Source organism: Schistocerca nitens, chromosome 2 (assembly GCF_023898315.1).
Source record: "Schistocerca nitens isolate TAMUIC-IGC-003100 chromosome 2, iqSchNite1.1, whole genome shotgun sequence".
Lineage (NCBI taxonomy): Eukaryota > Metazoa > Arthropoda > Insecta > Orthoptera > Acrididae > Schistocerca > Schistocerca nitens.
In genome coordinates, this window is record NC_064615.1 from 364,546,109 (window position 1) to 364,571,878 (window position 25,770).

The 25,770-nt window shown below is 45.1% G+C and overlaps 1 pseudogene; it reads right to left on the reverse strand.

Moving 5' to 3' along the window:
* Positions 1–15,515: 15,515 nt before the first annotated feature.
* Positions 15,516–15,633, reverse strand: LOC126238552 (5S ribosomal RNA; annotated as a pseudogene).
* Positions 15,634–25,770: the final 10,137 nt, after the last annotated feature.

Below are 25,770 nucleotides of genomic sequence, written 5' to 3' on the forward strand. Positions count from 1 at the left end.
TGTGCGTGCACCAGCATTGTGCTCTTTCGGCAAAGATGCCTCGGATAACCATCTGTCTACTTTAAAGAGCAGACAAGCCTCTGAAACCCGGTTCTGTGAAGAGTCGCGGACGTCCAACCATTTAGCGCCTAGTGGTACTTTCGTTGTCCTTCTACCTTCCTACTACCTCTTTCCGTAGATGCTCACGATATTAGCAAATGAACTTTCGACCAGATTCGCCGATTTCTGGATACTCGTTCATAGTCTCTGCGTAATAATAATCTTCCCTTTGTCAAAGTCTCTTATATCTCTACTAGGGTGATACGGCGTCCTGGTGTACTCCGCTTGCATCCTTTATCAACGTGTGACGTGCCCGCAACGCCATCAGTCGGCATCTTGCGTCGCGGTGGCCAGTGTCATAATATTATGGCTGACCAATGGGTTGGGACACCGTTGTACCTCTACAAATTCACACGCCAGATCCGTCCCCAACGCCTATCCCATTTGCGTATTGTCAATCGACAATGGGAAGAGAGAAAGATAAATTACCATACTACACTACTGGCCATTAAAATTGCTACACCACGAAGATGACGTGCTACAGACGCGAAATTTAACCGACAGGAAGAAGATGCTGTGATATGGAAATGATTAGCTTTTCAGAGCATTCACACAAGGTTGGCGTCGGTGACGACACCTACAACGTGCTGACATGAGGAAAGTATCCAACCTATTTCTCATACACAAACAGCAGTTGACCGTCGTTGCTTGGTGAACCGTTGTTGTGATGTCTCGTGTAAGGAGGAGAAATGAGTACCATCATATTTCCGAGTTTGATAAAGGTCGGATTGTAGCCTATCGCGATTGCGGTTTATCGTATCGCGACATTGCTGCTCGCGTGGCTCGAGATCCAATGACTGTTAGCAGAATATGGAATCAGTGGGTTCAGGAGGGTAATATGGAACACCGTGCTGGATCCAAACGGCCTTGTATCACTACCAGTGGAGATGACAGGCATCTTATCCGCATGGCTGTAACGGATCGTGCAGCCACGCCTCGATCCCTGAGTCAACAGATGGGGACGTCTGCAAGACAACAACCATCTGCACGATCAGTTCGACGACGTTTGCAGCAGCAAGGACTATCAGCTTGGAGTCCATGGCTGCGGTTACCCTTGACGCTCCATCACAGATAGGAGCGCCTGCGATGGTGTATCAAACGACGAACCTGGATGCACGAATGGCAAAACGTCATTTTTTCGGATGAATACTGGTTGTGTTTGGAGCATCATGGTGGTCGCATCCGTGTTTGGCGATACGCACGTTGGAAGCGTGTATTCGTCATCGCCATACTGGCGTATCACCAGGCGTGATGGTATGGGGTGCCATTGGTTACACGTCTCGGTCACCTCTTGTTCGCATTGAAGGCACTTTGAACAGTGGACGTTACATTTCAGATGTGTTACGACCCGTGGCTCTACCCTTCATTCGATCCCTGCGAAACCCTACATTTCAGCAGGATGATGCACGACCGCATGTTGCAGGTCCTGTACGGGCCTTTCTGCATACAGAAAATGTTCGACTGCTGCTCTGGCCAGCACATTCTCCAGATCTCTCACCAATTGCAAACGTCTGGTCAATGGTGGCCGAGTAACTGGCTCGTCACAATACGCCAGACACTACTCTTGATGAACTGTGGTATCGTGTTGAAGCTGCACGCGCAGCTGTACCTGTACACGCCATCCAAGCTCTGTTTGACTCAATGGCCAGGCATATCAAGGCCGTTATTGCGGCCAGAGGTGGTTATTCTGGGTACTGATTTCTCAGAATCTATCCACCCAAACTGCGTGAAAATGTAATCACATGTCAGTTCTAGTATAATACATTTGTCCAATTAATATCTGTTTATCATTTGCATTTCTTCTTGGTGTTGCAATTTTAATGGCCAGTAGTGCATTTCAGTATCTAATTAGAGAAAATGTAAGGGGCTCGATGACGACAAGGTACTTCACATTTTGCCGCCGACAGGCAGTCAGTGCAGTACGTTCCAACAGGTCCCTTAAAGAATTGGCAACGCGTTTCGTGTGCGCAGACTTCGATCCCAGCGACACCTAGTCTCCGACTGCCGTTTGTGCTGAACCCTCTACATACGGTCCGAGTGCCTCGCGCCTGGAGCCCGGCCTTGAGAGCCGTTCCCGCCTGTAAACAGAGCAGCGGCCACGTAAACCTGGAGCGTCAGCTGTGTGTGCTCCTGGAATAGCAGCAGCCGCGGGGCTTTGCTTCCTCACCTGCCGCACTGGCCGCCCACACCTGGCATTCTGGGGGCGTTCGCTCACCAAACGTGTATAGCTGCCTGCCCAGTAGCGGACTCTCCGTCTATGCGGCTGGTAGCGGACAGGACAACTATCGTTCATACAGCAGGTGATAATAGGGACGCTACCAGCCAATGGATCTCACGCTTTGCCTCGGTGTATGATAGTAGCAGAGAATCGAAGCGTTTGAGATGTGGCAGTGTAGAAGGATGACGAAAATTAGGTGTACTGATGAGACAAGAAATTTCTCCAGAGAATTAGCGAGGATACGAACATGTGCTAAACTATGATACAGTAGGAAGAAGGGACAGGATGATGGGACACATGGTAAGGATTCAACATATAACTTCCATGGTACTTGAGGGAGCTGTAGAGGGCAGATGGGAATGAATCCAACAGACAATTGAAGACTTTGGATGCAAGTCCTGCTCTGAGATGAAGAGGCTGGCACAGGAGAGGATGTGAAGGCAGGCATTAGCAGGAACATGCTGCAAGTAGACTTAATACGGTACACTGGGGTATAATCTAGAGGTGGCTAAGATAGGTCATTGCGTACATTGGATTAATATCAAAATATAAACTTGGTGATTACAATTAGCACTCTGATGCAGTTTTGAAATATAAGTAAATAAATTGGCATTACGGAGTGTTTAACACATACCGATAGACCTCTCTATGTCGTGTAAACTACTTCCTCCAGGTCTTCCCCGTTTGCGTTGATATGCAGCTGAAGGCATCACGGGCATCATGGGAGGGCTTCGATAACATCTCTTAACATACCATGTGGAGTGGCGTCTGTTTCACGGTGAATAGTAGTATAAAGTTGGTCAGTTGTCTGTAAAGGAAGGGCGAAGACACATCTATTAACATAATCCCAGAGACCTTAATGTAGAGATCTTATATTTGAGAAATCGGTTGACCACGTTAAATCATCAAAGTAACGTAGCCACACTTGCGTGCAGTGTGTGCCGTTAGATCATGCTGAAGAAACAAAATGTTACTAAGCAATACTATTGCCTGCAAATTCCGGAATTAAAAAATTCCGCGACATCTTGCAGCAGCGGTCGGCATTCACTGTCGCTACAAATTAAAAAAAAAGTGCCTCGTAATCAGACACACACAGCAGCCGTGCTCCATTGGGTCTTTTCGTTTAAAGAGCATGGGTTTTCCTGACGCGAAGCTTTGCTTATTAACATACCCAGCCCTGAAATATTTTACTTCATCAGACGTCAGCAGCTGTTGGACAAAGAGTGATCCTCGGTTAATCGTTGTTAGGATGTCAGTGCCAGTTGGCTCGTCTGGTTTGCCTGTCAGTGTCTCTCAATTATTCAGCCACCTCCAGTTTATACGGACGAATCTTCATATGATCCGGAAAGCCGCTCAACGAACGACGAGGCAGTTGCAACGCTTGTGCAGGTCGCAGTGCCGCACGTCTGAGGCTGTGGTGATTCGCACGCTCGTCCCAGGTTCTCACACGCCGCAATGCATCTTCCCTGGCGTGCTAACTGCCAGTTCCAATCACTACCAGTGGTTCTCCAATGTCTCATCTAGCCGAAAATACTGTAGGTCTTGGATACAGCCAGATGGCTTTCACTACTGTTGCGTCGCAACGCCCACTGAGCGACAGTGACAGAAACAGTTCGGAGAAAGGCATCCACCATGGCAGTTCGCATCTACGCAGACCACCGTTCCATGGCTTACCAATCGCTCCAGTACCTCTTATTCGCCGGCCGTTGTGGCCGAGTGGTTCTAGGCGCTTCAGTAAGGAACCGCGCTGCTGCTACGGTCGCAAGGTTTGAATCCTGCCTCGGGCTTGGATGTGTGTGATATCCTTAGGTTAGTTAGGTTTAAGTAGTTCTATGTCTAGGGGACCGATGACCGCAGATGTTAAGTCCCATAGTGCTCAGAGCCATTTGAACCATTTTGAACCTCCTATTCAACTATGTACGCAAGCGCTGAATCCGACGCGCATTGGGCCCGGGTTGCCAACTTCAGTCGGTAGATCAAAATGATTAAAAGATACCGATGTGGGGTTGCCGCTAAACTGTTGTGCACAATATGGGGATTTTTCTAACGTACATAAGTAATTTTTAACGACAGCATTTGTTGAACTGTGACACAGTTTTTCCTTTGGTGTCGGAAAAAGCCTCAGAAGAAGACTTCCCCAGCATAACGTGTGAGGAACTTGACCAAGTAGCAGTAAGTAATAGCACCGCGAGCCAATGTCAGGCTGTAACGAGAAAAAGTCCCACAAACGCCGTATAGCCAAGTATTAAATCTGTCACTGGCTCCGAAAGGAGTTCAATATGCAGCAACAAAAATGATTCATCATTTACCCAATAACACAAAATTTATAATGGGTAGCAAAGCAGGTTTTAAATGTAACCTAAGATCATTTGTTCTGGATAACTACTTCCGTTTTACGGAAGAATTTCTGTGTAACCTGTAAAACGAAAAAAAAAAAACTAGTTCAGCGTGTATACGACCTGGGGCAACCGGGAGATCCGGGAAAAACTAGGGAATTTTTTCATCCGTGAGAAAACCGGGAATCACCCGGGAATTGTTTAGAATTCCGGGAATTTTTCATTGTTTTAGTTTTCAGTTAACTTTTTGTGATTTTGGCTGGTAAGAACCAATACTCTAACAAAGGATATAACTGTATCTCGCTACTGCAGAATAATACTGCAGCAGCAAAACATGAACGAGAGAAAAAAAGAAAACGAAAATAAAACTTAAGTTGGAAAGGAAATGCGCCATGTACGACAACAAAACACAGTGCTCATATAAGCATTGCCAACAGCAAAGTGTATCAAAGGCCTTAGGAAGACTGTGCAATGCTTCATAACAACAAATTGCCTCCGATGTGTGTGACGTGACAACTGTTTAAATTAGATTCGTTTGAGCAGGTGGGCTCTTGGGCATGCGCAGTTGAGTCGCGTATCAGTAGTACATTCTCCCGCTTCTGGTTACAGAAGAGCGTCTGGGTGCCACTATCCAGTATTGCCCGGTTCGGAAATATCGTAGATCCGCGGCTGATGCACAGAGCAGTCTGAGTTGTGCTGCGGAGGTGGATCGTCTCCATGTGGCCTGTGTTTACGTTCAGTGATTTCTGTTGTTTCCTCTTCGTTTATTGCTCTCACGTTAAATGAAAACAAAATGGATTTTTGTGGCCGGCAGCTATCAAATGAATTAAAATACTTTCGCATAGTTACGGAAGGCTAAAATATGTTATTAGTTTCTCATCTGCACCTTCATGTCGTAAACTGTACATGCGCTTCGTATTAGAAACTTGAGCAGAGCAGGTGGCGACGCTCGGTCACAGCTCAGAGGCTGGCTACAGGACTGGGCTTAATGAGTTTGTCGTTAGACTAACAGCCTGCTGACCTCTAAAATAATGCGCCCGTGACAAAACCAGAGGTCTACAATATTCTTATAGGACTCAGGTACACGGGCCCCGCCTGCTGTCAGACTTGAGGCTCCAGCACTTCAAAGAATGAATGCCTTCAGCTTCCTCAGGTACAGGAATCGATCTGGCATGTCACCTAAAGCGAAGCTCCGACGGTACCGAATTGTAAAATGTGCATGACAGTGTTTGGAGCTCAGGTAGATGCAGTAGGTGACGATAATTGTTGAACTGCATACAAGTTGCTTTATCCTTAAATAACTGTCATTACTATCCGCTCAACTCAGAGAGCAGCCCATTTTGTTAGTGCTCATTATCTACTGAATGTGTGCTGAGTGCACCGTCTTTGTCAATTGTTGTAAGAGCTGAAATGAATACTTAAATGGTAATTTTATTTAGTCCGTTCTGCTGGTTTCAATCGCTGAAAGAGTTTGATTCAATACTTAAATGGTAAGAGTGTTTGCTCTGAGTCTCTTGCTGTTTTCAATTCTTTAGAGAGCTTAATTAAATACTTAAATGGTAGTTTCATTTGATCTGTTTTCCTGCTGTTGATTCAAAGAGTTTAATTAAATACCTCAGTGTTAATTTTATTTTATCTGATTTTTGTTGCAGTCATTTATTCAGAGTGTTTAAAACTTAATTAGTTCTCTTTGATAGTAGCCAAACCGGTTTTTTAATGACGAGACAATGAATAAATACGTTCTGACTGAAGAGTCACATTTCAAACGAGATACCTACACAAATCACCTCAGCGTCATCTGTAGAAAACCAGAAAACAGGAGGCGACTAAAACAGATTTACCATGCAGACGCTGCAAGATGACCTCACCGGCTAACACTTTATCCTAATGTCATAGAGCTTCTCTGTCAAATATGAAATAAATTAAATGGCGTATGTCCCAGAAAGGATGCATAGGGTGAACAAAAGGCTACCGATCTTTTTACATCAATCCGTTCTTTTGTTTGCACATGAGGAACCTTGGCAGACGCGCTGCTGGTTACAATTCAGCCCACGTAAACGTCCTGCGTACAAGATTAAGCTTATGCACCTGCTGGCAAGGCAAAGATATTATCTCGTAAGCTTCCTGGTGCACTTGTACGGGAATGATGTGCTACTAGGTCGTCCAACAGTTTCCCGTAGTTGGAGGGTCTCTTGGCAGAGTTCCCTGTGAAGAATCGTTAGCGGAGGTGTTTTTTATCCAGTGGGGACTATATGATTTTATGTTGTACAACAGTGCACTTGAAAAGAGAGAATTACGATAATTACCTTGTCTTGCTTTCACCTCTACAACAAACCAATACAAACTGCAATCTACTTTGGAATAAACAAGACTATCTTCAACATACTAGATTTTTCCTGTAAAACATACAGTCTTCCTATCTCAAGGGCTTTTAATCAGGTTTACAATAAAATGCCAAGCGTTTTGGTGACCAGTGGTCGTCTTATGATCTATGTTTGGAGGCTCAGGTTTTCATCAATATACTTTCTTGGAGACATTCACGAAATCCGATTATTCGCCTTGGACCATGCAGTAGAGCATGCAATAGAGCTTAACATTTATTAGTTTCTTTACCATCTCGTCTGTTTTAAGAATAGTGCATTCTCAGTAATGATAAAGCACTCGTTGTGAAACATAAAAAATACACAATTAATTCATTTCGGATGAAGGTAGGAAAATAATAATTAAGTGCCAAAAGTGTGTGTCTATGTGAATCTCTGGAAAAATGTTGACCTGTGTCCGGCAAAATGTACAAGCAATTTAAGCGCGACCACACGTTAAAATTCCCGGTTTCTCATATGCTGTTTATACATCGTCGCTCTTTGCACCACTGTCTAACATTTTTAAACTGCGGACGTTAAGAATAGGTATAAATAACACTCAAAGTAGATGAGACATCGGAACCCTGGGTATTCAGATCAATTCAGCAAGAGTTGTAAACAGAAGGCAGTCTCATATCGTCAGAAATAAGTAACACAGACAGATTTACTCCAGAGCGATAGTGGCCGGTAAACGTATGCCAGCACTGGACAGGCGAGGGGATGACGACACGTAGTGTCCATCGTGACATAGTAGTCTGCAGACAGGTTTATGGAGTGCGGTCACCATCCTAACATTGGTGGCTTCGCTTTCAACTCGGCGTATTAATTACAGTCGCAAGACTGCTCTGTGCTGACTTGAGTTTCGGTATCGGCAGCAGTAAGCTTCTTGGTATGTGGCTAAATGTATGCTGTATATTAGATCACCCGCTCCACCCCCCCCCCTCCCCCCAAATCCACATATATTGAATTGGGAAAAAAAGAAACTTATCATATTATACACTGATAAGTAAAACACTGCTATCGCCATCAAGGAAGACAGCAAGCGTGAAGGGATGTAGGTGGACAGCAGTAATGCTCACGTAGTCTGCGGCTTTCATGGTGCCGTCCCGTCGACAACTACAAGAAGTCCCATGGACTGCCAGGCGGATATATCCCATAGCATAATACTGCAGCCACTGGGCTTCGTCCGTGTGGGAGGGGGGGGGGGTGTACACGTATCTAGCACCGTTCACCTGGATGACGGCATATCGACCTATTGTAATACAAAATGTGATTTATCCGACGTTAGAAAACGCTTCTATCGATTCACGGACCAGTCTCGATGACCCCTCCCCCGTGCACATTGCTGTCGTGATTGACGATGTCGTTGGGTCAACAAGAGAACACGTCGAGAGCTTCTGCTGAGGAACCGTCACGTGCAGCAACGCACGGTGTGCTCTAAAGTACTTACGCCTGCACCAGTGCAATGGAGCCCGGAGTAATAGAACTGAGCTGATTTGTGAACAATCAGTAAGCTCAAAAAAATTATTCAAATGGCTCTAAGCTCTATGGGACTTAGATGATAAGTCTGAGGTCATCAGACTTTGAACTAGTTAAGCCTAACTAACCTAAGGACATCACACACATCCATGCCCGAGGCTGGATTCGAACCTGCGACCGTAGCAGCAACGCGGCTCCGAACTGAAGCGCCTAGAACCGCTCGGCCACAGCTGCCGGCTAATCAGTAAACCATAAAACTTTCATTTAATAACTTGCGGCTCCATTTAAGCAGGTATCGATGTTTATGATTTTCTGTATATGATGAAGTGTTTAGGGGCCTGAAGATGGCATTAATGAGATGCCGAAACTCGTCGTTTGAAGAAAATAACTTCTGAGAACATACGGCTGTTTGGTGGGCCTTCTTTGGCAAATACTATGAATTTACTCACACTGCCAAGCTGTTCTCGTTTCGAATGCTTCAGGTTTATTGGGCTTATTTGAGGCGCGTGTGGTCGTCCGTTCCACTTGACTTTGTGGACGAGTATTTTCCCCATCCTCAAACCACTTCTAAAATTCGTCGAAAAACTGCAACCATGACGTCGCCACTTCGAAAAACTGATAACCTACAAACGGCGCTTGTTCAGCAGTGGAAGACGTTAAAGTTAGAGCAGACATATCCACAATATGGTGAACCGATTTGCATCCTGTATTGACGTGAAATGACAGCATATCCCGTGGTGACGTATTGTTTGTATGCCACCGGCAGAGAGTTGCTACGTATGGTAAGTGCCGTCCCTCGCTCATCGACAGTTTTGCTATGTACACGCCATAGTGCAACAACGACGCCTATGAGCGTACGTGTTGTCGCCGTGCCGCAATTTCTTTCGTAACCGTCAGATACTTCTTCAGTGTATATACTCGAGCGCTATTCTATTTGTAACCGGTATTCCTTTGCATTCATTGGCATTTGAAGAGAGCTGACAGGCAATATACTGAATGAAAATTTCAGCAAAACTTTCTCTATTTCCGTAAGATTATCCAGCGATGTTACTTTCTGGTAGGCCAGTCGTTTCCACGATGGGCGTTTTGACTTCTCGAGATGCAGTGGATGGAAAAGGAATGGCAGGGAGGAGGGGGGCGGGGGCGTTGCACCAAAGGTGATCGTTGTAGTGGAGGGGGCGGTGGACGTCGTGTACTTAAGTTGAAATCTCTTTTGTGAGTTGCTATCAAACAAAATTTAACTTAACTTGCGGTCTTCTGTCCGAAAACTGGTTTGATGTGGGTTTCCATACTACTCTGTGCTGTGCAAGCCCCTTCATCTCCGAATAGCTACTGCAATACATGAGAGCTGAATTCAACAATATCGGCAAAATGATATTTCGATTATTAATTTGTTTAAAAATGAGACCAGAACAGCTAAAAAAAGACATAAATACGAAAACGCTTTTAAATACAATTTTTAACAATTACTACTTAAGCTTTCACGGGCCGCTGCAATGTCAGAAGGTGTTCGGTCTTAGCCAAGTGCCCATTAAGTGGACAAACCCCGACTCAGACAAAGTTCCGACTAGGGAAATCCCCGAACTTACTCGGCAAAGACCACCAACAGTTTACTATCTTTAATCATCCAGCGAATTAAAATACTGCTTTGGTCATTTCCACTGTTAATTCCAATGTCTCAGAAATGTCAAATTTTACAAAAATGTATGATTTTTCACATACGGTGTTAAAGCCCACAATTTATTAAAAAAGGTACCATTTTGCACCCTTGCTGTATTACTGAATAAGTGATGGTATAAAGACGAAGGTGGGAAATGTAATTACCTTTCACATAAATGAGTTCAGTGTTACTAAACAAATGATTTTGTTTTAAAAAATGAGTACTTTGAAGATTAAAATAATTAAAAATATATTTGGGCATAAATGAATTTCATTTTCCTAAATATATGGTTTGTTGTTGTTGTGGTCTTCTGTCCGAAAACTGCTTTGATGCAGGTTCCCACACTACTCTATCCTGTGCAAGCCCCTTCATCTCCGAATGCTTCAGGTTTATTGGGCTTATTTGAGGCGCGTGTGGTCGTCCGTTCCACTTGACGGAATACATGCAGCTCCCGTCTATTTGCATCCGCTTACTGTGGTTGTCTCTTGGAATCTCTCTGAAATTTTTACCCCCCACACTTCCCTCCAATAATAAATTAAAGATTCCTTGATGTCGCAGAATGTGTCGTATTAACAGATCCCTTCGTTTAGTCTAGGTTATGGTACGAATTCCTGGCGTATCAGTTCAGTCACAAGACTGATGACAAAAAAAAATTCTACGAATTTATTTTCTTCCCAATTCTGTTACGCAGCTCCTCATTAATTACTCGATCTACTCATTTAACCTTCAACATTCTTCTGCACCACCACATTTCAAAAGTTTCTGTTCTTTTCCTGTCTGACTCGTTTACTGCACACGTTTCACTTACGTGTAAGGCTACACTCGACACAAATGCACTCAGAAAAGGCTGTTTAAAACTGAGATTTCAAATGGCTCTGAGCACTATGGGACTCAACTGCTGAGGTTATTAGTCCCCTAGAACTTAGAACTAGTTAAACCTACCTAACCTAAGGACATCACAAACATCCATGCCCGAGGCAGGATTCGAACCTGCGACCGTAGCGGTCTCGCGGTTCCAGACTGCAGCGCCTTTAACCGCACGGCCACTTCGGCCGGCAAAACTGAGATTTATACGGGGTGACAATGTTGGTATTTCTCAGTGTCTGCAGGCATAGATGCATATCTGAAGGAACAGACTCTGCCGACAGTCTTCTACGCATTAAATCGACGACTTACATTCTCTCAAATGGCGAACACGATTATATACGAGCTGTAAAAATGAGGAGGGATGATAATTTTTGCTGGGTCAGCATTAGAACCAGAATGTCCCGCTTAATGCGAGCGGTCGCCTTAATTACTTGGTCCCTCCGCACACGCCTCCCGAACCGATGAAAACTTCCATATGTCACAATGTCTACGTCCCATGATCGCTCATATTCGTGTGATTCCCACATAGGAAGACAGATTGTTATTTGTTGTTATTTTGCCTTGTTGTGGCATGAGATACAGGTTGGCAATATCTGTACTGTTCAGTGTTTAATACAATGTCTTTGAGACACGCGTGCATTTCGACGGCACGTTGCAGTGTCTCACACTTTTCGAAAATTTAGAAAGATGAAATTTACCTGTTTGCTTGTACCAGCGTTTGCTAAATACCACATAGATATAAAAGAAAGGGAGCTATGTTCCCTACGATTGGTATAGCCTTGATCACCGGCTGGTTATATGAAAAAAGCTGATTTTCCTAGAGAAATATCGTTATGTTCTTGCTTAAGGTATATCCTACATGCTATAACAGAATCCTGCTTTTAGTTTACGTGCTCTAATTAACGCCTGTGTTGTTCCAGGTTCGACCAGACATGAGGCGCCCGTTTCCACCCCCGCCGATACCGAAGCTGTGAGGTCTCCGGGCGTGCCGGGAATCTGGTACGTGGTTCGCATTCCTTCTGCGGTCTCCGCAGGGAGCTATCTGCATGCCGGCGGTGACGTCACGCGCGTCGCAGTGTTGCGGGATTCTGTGCGAAATGGGGGGAGGGTGGCGTAAAATTGTTACCTGAAACTACACGACAAATAATTACGGATCAAATAACTACCTTTAAAAATGTCGCTAGGTTCGGCTCCTAATGGTTGGTGGATTATGTGGGCACGACATATAATCGCTTTTCAAATTTGATACGATTTATTGTACTATATACCTGTTTAATAACCTCTGCAGGCCCATAATTAGACAGAGATATTATTTACTAGACTAAGTGAAGCTAGACGCTAGAGTCGTGGTGCTGGCGAAAACAGTGGGTATTGTAGCGTAAGTTAACGAAATGTGTATTACATGAAACGATCGTTATTGTTTTAGGAGACATACAAGCACATTGGTCTTTGTATCAATGGCAGATTCATTCTAACAACACACATCTTACCCAGTTTACACACACACACACACACACACACACACACACAAGGTGCACTTGGCTTAACCGTAAACACACACTGAACGTAATTATAGAGAGTGTGAGAGTGCTAGCTATTACATTCTGGCACATCTCAACCTTTGACATTTAAATTACGATGTAAAATACTTAAAAGCATCGGTAATCGACGCAAGTGAACATGTGAACGTTGCAAGCTGTAGATATGTTCACACATAGGCAATATACATGATACATGGTTCAAATTTTGGATAGCTATTTCCCGGATTACTGAGTTGAATATCAAAACTGCATCTGAAACAAAAAGTCTTTTCTTCTGTAGAGGGATATTCTGTTGTTTCTAATAAGTGAATTACTACATTTTAAAACACATCGTGTTACGAACCCTCTCAAGAACGCCGCGTACCGTGATAAATCGTGGGCTGCCATGCAAGGCCGGAAACAAAGAGTGAGTCTCCGAAGTAATTAATGAATACTGAAGCAGCTGACGGTTTCGGACTCTTCTGATGAGAAATAAGCCGCTGCTCTATCCACAGTTTGCGAATCCTTTTTATTTCGACTTGTATAAAAGTTCAAGTTCGCATTGGAGCGGGAAAATAATTACAGGACGCGAAGAAACCTTATAGTAATGATTCCTTAGACGCAGAGCAACAGAAATCTGTATACAGATTTAGACTGCGCCACTTTGACAGGAATTTATAATTTGTTCAACATATAGCGGCGTTTAAAAAGATACAAATTTATATGAAGCGTCTTCTTGGCCTCGAGGGGCGCACAAATACAGAAAATCCCGCCAAGCACGCCGTTCCAACGGCCGAGGCTTCGCCACGTTAGGAAACCTGTGGGGCAAAAAGGAAGAGGCGAGTTCTGTGGCCCAGCAGGTGACAGCTAGCGCTTGACCAGCCAAAGAGATGGCATCAAAACTACTTTTTTCAGCCATAGACAGACTAGTGAAAGGTGCCTGCCGGCTAACAAAACTCCTGAGCATCTCCGCTCCGTGGCTTTCTGTAACATCCTCTTGCAAGGGCCAGAAGCTGTCGGCTGGTCTGCGACCGCGTCTTGTCTGTGCGTAGCTCCGCTCCGCTGTGATAAAATTTAACGGTTCGTTATTTCGGGCACAGTCAAGTAACGAGCTCGGGCTCGATTGCCGTTTCGGTCGTTTGGTTATTGCATTTCGCGATACATCCGCCCTCCCCTTCCCCCCCCCCCCTCCTCCCCCACACCTTTTGTTGCCAAACCTGGTTCTCACCGTTCAGTATTCTCTCTCCGAACTATTCTTATCTACACGTCGCGTCTACGTCAGTGGAAGATGCCCTTGCTAAGGAGTACCTTGTTCTGTACTAATTTCAGAATTATCTCTTTGTATTATTTTCTAAATCGTTTACTTGTGTTGCGATTTCTATCGACTTTCCCCCATCGTCCGTTCAACTCAGTGGCTCCCTGTAAGAAGGGACATAGTCCACGCCTTCGCGACGATCTGATACTGGATAGAATATTAATATAATATTAACACAACTTATCAATATTTATCTCGCCGATGGCTGGGGCGAACTCCATTCATTCGGGCCGCATGGGGTACGAGCTGTTTGGCAGTCAGTTTAGATGTGGTTTCCTTTTTCTGTGTGTAACACGATGAGACGTTGTCACTCCGAAAGCGGAGCTTTAGTTCTCTTGCTTTTCCAATCAGACCATTCGCTTGAATGGAGCTGTGTATATACTGTATATTGCCCTGATGCGTATGATTATTCTGGATTTTATGGCGATTTTTTATGTACAGGAGAAACGTATTTACGTGTTACGATATGCTCTACCTGATAAACGGTACACAAATGACAGCACACTGTTCTCGTATTTAATAAATCAATTATAAAAAATATGTGATACATGGGAAACTAGCTTCTACTGCACTTACCATAGTGATGTAATACGCGCATTAAATGATGTGAGACCTATGATGAAAAGAAAAGTCTACTTGGGTGTTGAGATCGGATTTTGTTCCTAATGGAAACTGTGTAAATCTTCGGAAAGCCGAGCGGGATTAGCCGAGCGATCTAGGGCGCTGCAGTCATGGACTGTGCGGCTGGTCCCGGCGGAGGTTCGAGTCCTGGCTCGGGCATGGGTGTGTGTATTGTACTTAGGTTACTTAGGTTTGAGTAGTTCTAAGTTCTAGGGGACTGATGACCTCAGAAGTTAAGTCCCATGGTGCTCAGAGCCATTTGTCATTACCTCCCTTTCCAGTTCCAGTCGCGTATGGTTCGCGGGAAGAACGACTGCCGGAAAGCCTCCGTGCGCGCTCGAATCTCTCTAATCTTACATTCGAGATCTCCTCGGGAGGTATAAGTAGGGGGAAGCAATATATTCGATACCTCATCCAGAAACGCACCCTCTCGAAACCTGGCCAGCAAGCTACACCGCGATGCAGAGCGCCTCTCTTGCAGAGTCTGCCACTTGAGTTTGATAAACATCTCCGTAATGCTATCACGCTTAGCAAATAACTCTGTGACGAAAAGCGCCGCTCTTCTTTGGATCTTCTCTATCTCCTCTGTCAACCCGACATGGTACGGATCCCACACGGATGAGCAATACTCAAGTGTAAGTTGAACGAGTGTTTTGTAAGCCACCTCCTTTGTTGATGGATTACATGTTCTAAGGACTCTCCCAATGAATCTCAACCTGGCACCCGCCTTACCAACAATTAATTTTATATGATCATTCCACTACAAATCGTTCCACACGCATACTCCCAGATATTTTACAGAAGTAACTGCTACCAGTGTTTGTTCCGCTATTATAAAGCACTCCGTCTTCAGGCCACAAGTGGCCCATCGGGACCATCCGACAGCCGTGTCATCCTCAGATGAGGATGCGGATAGGAGGGGCGTGTGGTCAGCACACCGCTCTCCCGGTCGTTACGATGGTTTTCTTTGACGGGAGCCGCTACTATTCGGTCGAGTAGCTCCTCAATTGGCATCACCAGGCTGAGTGCACCCTGAAAAATGGCAACAGCACATGGCGGCCTGGATGGTCACCCATCCAAGTGCCGGCCACGCCCGACAGCGCTTAACTTCGGTGATCTCACGGGAACCGGTGTATCCACTGCGGCAAGGCCGTTGCTCCGCTATCATATAATCATACAATAAAGGATCCTTCTTTCTATGTATTCGCAATACATTACATTTGACTATGTTAAGGGTCAGTTGCCACTCCCTGCACCAAGTGCCTATCCGCTTCAGATCTTCCTGCATTTCGCTGCAATTTTCTAATACTGCAACTTCTCTGTATACTACAGCATACAGCTTCACATACAGTCCATTTTCAAGTCTGTCCCTCTGATTCTCGGTCGGCCCCGGCCCTTTTAACCCCTGGATTTCCATCTAATACCTCTTTACCTATTTCCGTATCACATTCCACGTGCCCATCCATTGCAGTCTGGTTGATTCCACTTTTGTTCATATTGGTGGATCTTTATATACAGTGTACAGTCCACGACTGTACCCTGCTCCTCCTCCTCCTACATTTTCCTCTTTCAGAGGGCTGGCAAATGATTCCACGAAATAACTTTCTCTCAAAAGCATCTAGCATTCCAATATATTTTCATTTTAATGATCAATTTGAGGCGTAAATGTTTACACCGCTGTCATCGAATACCGAGAGCAACGCAAGAAGTATCGACCACCGCAGAGATACTGTACAGCAAAGCTGTATCGCAAGGCGGCAATGAGATGCTATGAAGAAGCCGTGTCTCTCGTAATTCCGATGCACCACCACCACCACCGCTCCTCTGCCCTGGAATGTCGCCAGAGGCGAGGAGGGCAGTTTTGGTCGACGTCGGAGACTGCCCACTTCTAGGAAGTTCCTGTCGAAGTACGTCGTTGTGCTGAATACTCGTCGTGACGTAGCGTAGGTCATCTGTCGGGGGGTGAAGAGATTTCTGTGTCCTATGAACTGTGCCTACGCGCCAACGCTATCATAACTGTGTCAACGTCTACGAACTTATGTACTGGGAACTTATGTACTGGGAACTTATGTTTTCTAGTGGCTGTAGTGAGGCCTCAGTACGGCCATTCTGAACTTGTATCAATTCATCACAGTAATCGTGGCCCATTTAGCTTGTTCTGAACCGCAAGTCCACATGTGCAATTTCATGGCTACAGCCGAGTCTGGCGAGCAAAGATAAGTTTTGTTGTAATTAATAAAGTATTACTTATTTAGAGTTTCAGTGTGTTCTAATTAATTGTATTGTTACTAATCCCCTTAGTGTCCAAGACGCTTGGACGCAACGTTTATAAATGTTTAATTTGGTGATACGAGTTAAGCACCTTCAGGAAAAAAATCTACTTTAAAGATGTCCTTCGCAGACGGGTACGGAACGTTCTTTCTACAACAAATTCATCCGACCACGACATAACGACTTCGAACATTTTAACATGTGTGAAATAGTATTTAGTTCAAAATAGATTCTCTTGACTTTTAATGAGACGGGTGTTACGATTAATCAAGGAAAACCCCCAGCTGGGAAACAGGGCCAAAATTAGTTGGTTACAGTCGAGTTGCAATTTATAATTTCTTTATTGATTACTTCAACCATTAAAAGTCATTTCTTTATCACTTGACCAGGAACAGATCCAAAAAACTAGTAGGTACGAGTGCCTTTTCAAAACAATTTACTTTACACTTAACGGCCAAGCTATTTTACTTAAAACCGACTTCGATAAAACATTTGATAACAAATCAAAATTTTCCAAGTAATGAAATTAAAAACTTTATTTTACCGTTAATAGCCAAGCCATTTTACTTAAAACAGACTTAGATACAGCTTTTAATAACAAAATTAAGACTTTCCAAGTAATGAAACAAAAAAACCACCAATTTGCATACAATTTCGCTACCGAATATGTAGTGAGCCAACTTCTTTTAAACTTTGGCACAACAAGATATTAAATTACAAGGGCTCGCTAACAGGGAGGCAGAACTAGCATTTTCAAAGGATTGCAAGTAGATTAAAACATTGAAAGTAAAGATAGTCATTCACCTTTTACGATAACTAACAATTTTAAAGCCACGTAATTTAAAAAACCCACCAATGGAAGGCAAACTTAACATTTTAAACAGTGGCCAAAAACGATCAGAATAAAATACAACCATTTAACATTTTACAATAACTAACAACTTTAATACCATGTCTTGCCACCAAAATGTCCTGTGATAGAAATAACTAACCGACCGGGTGTAAGTGCGGCCACAATTGTCTCCCGAAGGATGCTCAGGCTAGAAGTGGACAAACAGACCCACAACGCCTCACATTCAGCAATCACATCGACCTCACACGAGGCCAGGGGAGGAGGAGGAATCAAATCAGGGACCATAATCCGTGCCCAAAAATACACTTCCTCCCAGGCAGTACTAATAAGAACCCAAAAGATCACTGTCTATAATTGCACCGGTGACTGGGACAGGAAATCCGAAAGCAGGAGGCCACAAGGCAGAAAAAATGTAATCTAAAACAATAATCACTGCCCAAAAATACAGTTCCTACCGGGCAGTACTAATAAGAAGCGGAAGAGATCACTGTCTATAAATACACCGGCGACAGGGACAGGAAACCCGAACGCAGGAGGCCACAAGGCAGAAAAGACGCTGGTTGCACAAACCAAAATTCTTCAATTATCATCTAAACCTTTAACCAATTTAACTTGCAGTTTATCAGAGAAACAGCAGGTGAGCTCCGATGCAAAGATTCCTCACACCCGACCGTGTACACGTCGCCAGCGTACCAAACTTGGCATCGTCACGCAGCCACGCGCTCTGTCACCGGAGCCCACGTGTTCTCTGCACACACGGCGGCGAAATACCACTCCTCAGGTTAGGCGAGTTACTAGTCCATCATTCCCGCCTCAAGACGGAAAATTTAAAGACATCCGTTGCCGCTCCCACCAAGTAGTGACTCGGAACCACAGCCGTGGCCCCCGGGTTGCCACAGCAAGAGCTTACAGCCTTCTCCCTTCAACTCGTCCCACTCGTCTCGAACCGCCAGGATAGACCACGCGGCTTCTCGGAACAACAGCCAACTCTCCACCGCCACGCCACGCCGCGTTCTCATCGTACGACGTTCTCTAATTCCCGATTTTAAAACCGACCGACCGACTCGTCACCGCTAGGCAACCAACCGGCCATCCCCCCAAAGATCTTATTCCCTTACACAAGGCTAACAGGAAGCAACGACTCGAAGATCGATAAGACCAGACACGCCGCCAGAGGGGAATCTCAACAGAATAATACGCAGCATAACGATAAATATGAAAGAATCAATTAACTATGGAATGGAAGGACTCAGAACAATCTTTACAGCGCGATATATGTTGAGAGACGACACACGGCTCGGTTACTGACATGTGTTTCATTTCATATGAGCTATGATTGGAGTGGACGACTGTCGATCCCAGGTATTTCGACGTCCCATCTCACTGAAAAGTTTATTTGCCCAGGTTACTGAGATTGGCATATTCTCCTTACGTGCTTTACCAGCACTCATGTATTTTGTTTTCTGCTGGTTGGTATTCAAGATCTACTAGCTCGCTCAAGTGCGACGTATTTCTCTTCCGTTGCCTCCCAAGCTCGTGCGACGATATCTGTGTCATCGGCATAACGGGTATCTCCCCTACACCAGTCATAGTCGAGCGGTACACTAAGTAGAAGGTCTCTGCGGAACACAGAGATAACACAATGGGCAGAACGAGAACTGTTCACTGAATTTGCCTCATGTTGTGAGCCACTACATTCGCCCAAGGCTACGTGACACTGCCGCTCAGTAGTCATGCACACTCATAGCAATCAGCTGATGATGATAATAATTGGCACTGCACGTTGCAACCGCGCAAATACTAATGCTCCAACTGAAACAATGTGAGACGGGATGGTCCTAAATACACTGACAGGAAAGAAATCGCAATACCAAAAAGTAATTAATGTAGAGTAATCAAGAGTCGGGAATATGTTTGCCTGTTTACGTCCTGAAGTGATTAACTTGGCCAGATCACAGGCTAATGTAAGCGGGAGATAAGACATTATTTATGCGAAATGACTAACAACCGGTGTAACAGCCTGAAAGATTAATGCAAGCATGAAAACATTCCTAGATTGTGTAGCAGAGATGTCAGGTGCCGGTTTGTGGGATGGAGTTCCACGCCTGTTGCAGTTGGTAAATAGGACATGTAATGCTGTCTGTGGATGACAAAAATGTTCAAATGTGTGAAAGTCCCCAAGGGACCAAACTGCTGAGGTCATGGGTCCCAGGACTTACACACTACTTCAACTAACCTATGCTAAGATCAACACACACACCCATGCCCGAGGGAGGACTCAAACCTCCGGCGGGAGGGGACGAGCCCTCCGTGACATGGGGCCCCAGACCGCGAGGCCATTTCGCACGGCATCTGGATGACTCTGGAGTTCTCTGATGATGTCACATACACTACTGGCCATAAAAATTGCTACACCAAGAAGAAATGCAGATGATAAACGGGTATTCATTGGACAAATATATTATACTAGAACTGACATGTAATTACATTTCCACCCAATTTGGGTGCATAGATCCTGAGAAATCAGTACCCAGAACAACCACCGCTGGCCCTAATAACGCCCTTGATACGTCTGGGCATTGAGTCAAAGAGAACTTGGATGGCGTGTAAAGGGTACAGCTGAGCATGCAGCTTCAACGCGATAACACAGTTCATCAACGGTAGTGACTAGCGTACTGTGACGAGCCAGTTGCTCGGCCACCATTGATCAGACGTTTACTATTGGTGAGAGATCTGGAGAATGTGCTGGCCAGGGCAGCAGTCGAACATTTTCTGTATCCAGAAAGGCTCATACAGGACCTGCAACATGCAGTCGTGCATTATCCTGCTGAAATGTAGGGTTTCGCAGGGATCGAATTAAGGGTAGAGCCACGGGTCGTAACACATCTCAAATGTAACGTCCCTGTTCAAAGTTCCGTCAATGCGAACAAGAGGTGACCGAGACGTGTAACCAATGGCACCCCATACCATCACGCCGGGTGATACGACAATATGGCGATGGCGAATAAACGCTTCCAATGTGCGTTCACCGCGATGTCGCCAAACACGGATGCGACCATCATGATGCTGTAAATATAACCTCGATTCATCCGAAAAAATGACGTTTTGCAATTCGTGCACACAGATACGTCGTTGAGTACACCATCGCAGGCGATGCAGCGTCAAGGGTAACCGCTTCCATGGTCTCCGAGCTGATAGTCCATGCTGCTGCAAACTTCGTCGAACTGATCGTGCAGATGGTTGTTGTCTTGCAAACGTCCCCATCTGTTGACGAATCGAGACGTGGCTGCACGATCCGTTACAGCCATGCTGATAAGATGCCTGTCATCTCGACTGCTAGTGATACGAGGCCGTTGGGATCCAGCACGGCGTTCCGTATTACCCTCCAGAACCCACCGATTCTATATTGTGCTAACATTCATTTGGTCTCAACTAACGCGCGCAGCAATGTCGCGATACGATAAACCGCAATCGCAATAGGCTACAATCCGATCTTGCTCAAAGTCGGAAACGAGATTTTCTCCTCCTTACACGTGGCATCACAACAACGTTTCACCAGGCAACGCCAGTCAAGTGCTGATTGTGTATGAGAAATCGGTTGGAAACTTTCGTCATGTCAGCACGTTCTAGGTGTCTCCACCGACGCCAACCTTGTGTGAATGCTCTGAAAAGCTAGTCATTTGCATATCACAGCATCTTCTTCCTGTCGGTTAAATTTCTCGTCTGTAGCGCGTCATCTTCGTGGTGTAGCAATTTTAATGGCCAGTAGTGTATGTGCCCGATAGGAGACAGATCTGGTGATGGAGCAGGCCAAGGCGACATATCGATGCACCGTAGAGCATGTTGGGTTACAGCAGCAGTATGTGGGCGAGATTATACAGTTAGAAATCACCACCTGGAATGCTGTTCATGAATGGCAGCATAACAGGTCGAATCACTAGACTGCACTCAGGATGCATGGGATAATCACGAGAGTGCTGCCCCTTTCATACGAAATCGCATGCCAGGTCATAGCTGCAGGTTTTAGTCCAGTGTGTCTAGCACGCAGATTGGTTGGTTGCAGGCCTTAGACTGGCCTCCTTCTAACCAACATACGGCCTACACTCCCACAGAGGGAGAACCAGCTTTCATCAGGAAACACAATAGATCTCCACCCGGTTCTCCAGTGAGCTCTCGCTTTACCACTGATGAAGTCGTAAATGGTGGTGGTTTGGTGTCAGTGGAATGCACACTGCGGGGCGTCTGGGTCAGAGCTGCGCTTGAAATAACCGATTTGCGCCAGTTCGTTGTGCCATTTTGGTGTTAACTAATGCCCAAATTGCTGCTGCAGACTCAGTACGATGCGCCAGAGCCATACGCCGAATACGATGGTAATGTGAAGTGGTTGTCCGTAGCCCGGTCTCCTCACGACAGTGCGTTCTCGTGACCACCGCTGCCAGCAATCACGTACAGTGGGTACATTCCTGCCAAGACTTTCTGCAGCAGCCGGCCGGAATGACTGTGCGGTTCTAGGCGCTACAGTCTGGAGCCGAGCGACCGCTGTGGTCGCAGGCTCGAATCCTGCGTCGGGCTTGGATGTGTGTGATCTCCTTAGGTTAGTTAGGTTTCATTAGTTCTAAGTTCTAGGCGACTGATGACCTCAGATGTTAAGTCGCATAGTGCTCAGAGCCATTTTTTCTGCAGCATCGCAGAAGGAACATGCAGCTTCTCGTCGTCGTGTTATAAAACTTCGTTCAAAGTCAGTAAGGTGTTGGTAATGCCGTGTTTGTCACCTTGAGGGCATTTTTGGCTAACATCAACTCACTGAGTCCAATGACAACGGTAGCTAACGCTGACGACCGTTACAGTCTGTATTTAAAGCATACCTGATTCACATTCTCATAGTGACGCTATTAGAGTCACTCATACGCGACTGGCGTAAAATTTGAATAGCTATCGTCTTTTAGATGTAGAAACACGCTACCAACTTTTGTTCATGTTTCACTACTTTTTATTGGTGATGCGATTTCTTTCCGTCGGTGTATTTAAAACGCCAACATTTATGGCATACTTAACTGAAACTGCATTGGTTTCCTCCCGAAAGACGAGATGACATTTGCATCTCTCAGTGCCACCAGAGAAGAAGCGCAAGTTCGGATTTTGGAAAGATCTTCTCAAATGGACAAGCCTGTGACATGCATTAATCGATGTTGGAAAATCAAGTCAGCCGAAATTTCTTCCCTCTGCACACTTTCAAATGTTCATATGTGTGTGAAATCTTATGGGACTTAACTGCTAAGTTACACACTACTTAACATAAATTATCCTAAACACACACACCCATGCCCGAGGGAGAACTCGAACCTCCGCCGGGACCAGCCGCACAGTCCATGACTCCAGCGCCCTAGACCGCTTGGCTAATCCCGCGCGGCATGCACACTTTCAGATTACTATTTAACACAAGGGACTCAGAAGTAAAAGTTTATCATCGACTTTGTTTTCACACATGCTGTTAAAAACATTTTAACTACACTAACAAAAAAGGTCATAAAACAGTATCGCAGCTAAATGTAACAGCTCATTTATGAAAATTGAGAGCCAGCTTTTCCTTGAAACTTAACAGTTCAGGTCGCGTTAGCTGAACCGCGGACTACCATCGTATACAGTGTGTCCCAGAAACGTCGCAACAGACTTCAAGGTGTTTTAAAAGGTGTCTTCAGCAACAAAATGAGGACAAAATGAGTGGCACCTCATTTATGAAAATTGAGAGCCAGCCTTCCTGAAACTTAACAGCTGAGATTACGTTAGCTGAACCGTGTACCACCACCATATACAGGGTGTCCCAGAAATACTGCGACAGACTTCGAGGTGTTGTAAAAGGTGTCTTCAGGAACAAAATGAGGACAGGAACCCGTCTACGGGTACGTCATCCAACGACTCTACGGAATGTCGAAGTTATAGGCGCCGGTGCCTGCTACTGGGACTCAACTTCGGCGGTGAACGTTACTTAGCACGCTGACGGACCATAGGCGAAACGCCTCGAATTGTTGTTTGTTATTTAGTGATCGCGACTGATTGCCACGACCGTCTCACCTTCACTACAGTGTGAAAAGTATTTGAACCGACAAACTCTGGGAGGTTGTAGGAGACATCAAAACAAATATTTTTCCCTAATGTCATTTTTTCCTATGAGGAATATATAAACCGGTAGAGGAAGATTTCTCTGGCGGCAAATTAATTAAACCAACAAACACTTTTCCGTTTTTTTATGACCAAGAGACAACACATTAACACAAGCCAATTTCAATTTCAATAGATTTTCAAAAATGCCTCCATTGACACGTAAACAAAGGTTACACCGTCGGATCATGTATTGTCTGACATGGGCCAAAACCGCACGAGTTTCCTGAATTGTTCCTGCTGCTGCTACTAACAGAGCAACCAGATCCTCTTCTGATGCAACAGGAGTTGCGTAAATAAGGTTGCACATCTCTCCCCACACAAAAAAGTCCTAAGGGGAGATATCTGGGGATCGAGCAGGCCATGGTACAGGACCACCTCTGCCAGTCCACGTTTCTGGGAACCGTCGGTCCAGGAATCGACGCACACGACGACTGAAATGTGCCGCCGCCACGTCATGTTGGAACCACATGCGTAGTCTTGTAGGGAGCGGGACGTCTTCCAGCAATTCCGGCAATTCTCTGGCGAGAAAATTGTAATAGTTTCTGCCATTTAATGGCCTAGGTAGCAGATACGGCCCAATTAGTCCCCAACAACACCGTGTCACACATTAACGAAGAACCGCACTTGATGAGCGCTAGTAACTGTGGCATGTGGGTTATCCTCACTCCAAACATGCGAATTCTGCATGTAGAAGACTCTATCACGCACAAACGTTGCTTCATCGGTAAACAACACAGAGGATGGAAATGTAGGATACAGTTCACACTGTTCCAGTCACCACTGCGAAAACTGTGCTCTGGGTTGGATAATAACTGGTTCCAGGTTGTGGACACGTTGTAAGTGAAATGGACGTAACAACTGCTCTCGAAGGACTGTTCTTACATTCGTCTATTCGTCCCTATGTTACATGCAATTGCACGAGTGCTGATTGAAGGATCCCGCTCCACATGCCGCAAGAAAGCTTCCTCAAATTGCAGCGTTCCTACCGTACGACGGCGTCCGTATCCAGGTAATCTGCTAAATGACGACCCGGTCTCATGCAGACATTGGTACACAGCAGCAAAGGACGTATGGTGCGGGGTACGGCGATTAGGATATTGTGGTTGATAAACCCGCTGTGCATCTCGTCCGTTGTGGTGCGCTACGTAGTACCTACCAACCATATCAGTGTACTCACTCCAGATGTATCGCTCCATTAGTAAACAGAGACAATGCACTACTACACTGGTGGACAGCAGTTGCCTACAACTGAAGAGCGTAATAAGCCCTCTAACAACTGAAGATCGTAACACGGCCTCTAACAACTGAAGAGCGTAATATGGCCTCCACCGGTTTAAATAATGCTCATAGGAAAAAGTGTCATTAGGGAAAAATATTTGTTTTGATATCCCCTACAACCTCCCAGAGTTTGTCGGTTTAAATACTTTTCGTCCTGTACATCTTAAGATAGTAACAACGCACACGACGTGTAGCCGTGAACCGAATGCGTAGTACTTGGACGGTCTAAGGCACAAATCAGATGGAAGGACTGGTGACGAAACTATCACTCATATTGTTAATCAGTTTGCTTAGAACTTGGCGTCGTATGAGCATCTGATTCTTTTAAGGTCTGACGGTTGCTGTAAAGTCGAAACCGATTATTTGATAAGATGAACCGAAACATGGACAAGACAGCTCTAGAGTTTAGTTTCATAGGTTATCTCCATAGGTCAGAGCGACTGTATTCTATGATTTTTTCCTTCAGATTAACATGGTAACCATTTTAGGACGAGTGAGATGGTGAACCCCCGCTTTCACTTTCGTAGCGACCAGACATACTAAATTTAAATTTACTCATGCTACATGTAAGACGCAAACTCTGCTTCCGGCTTGCACCTAAATTTATAGTGGAGAAGTGATTAAGTCTGCAACTTAGCTTCCCCGTTTTGAAATAGATTTCTGCATAGGCAAGCGATAGTACAGGTAGTAGGTCGGGAGTGTCACACACTAAGCTTATGCACTCGTAAACA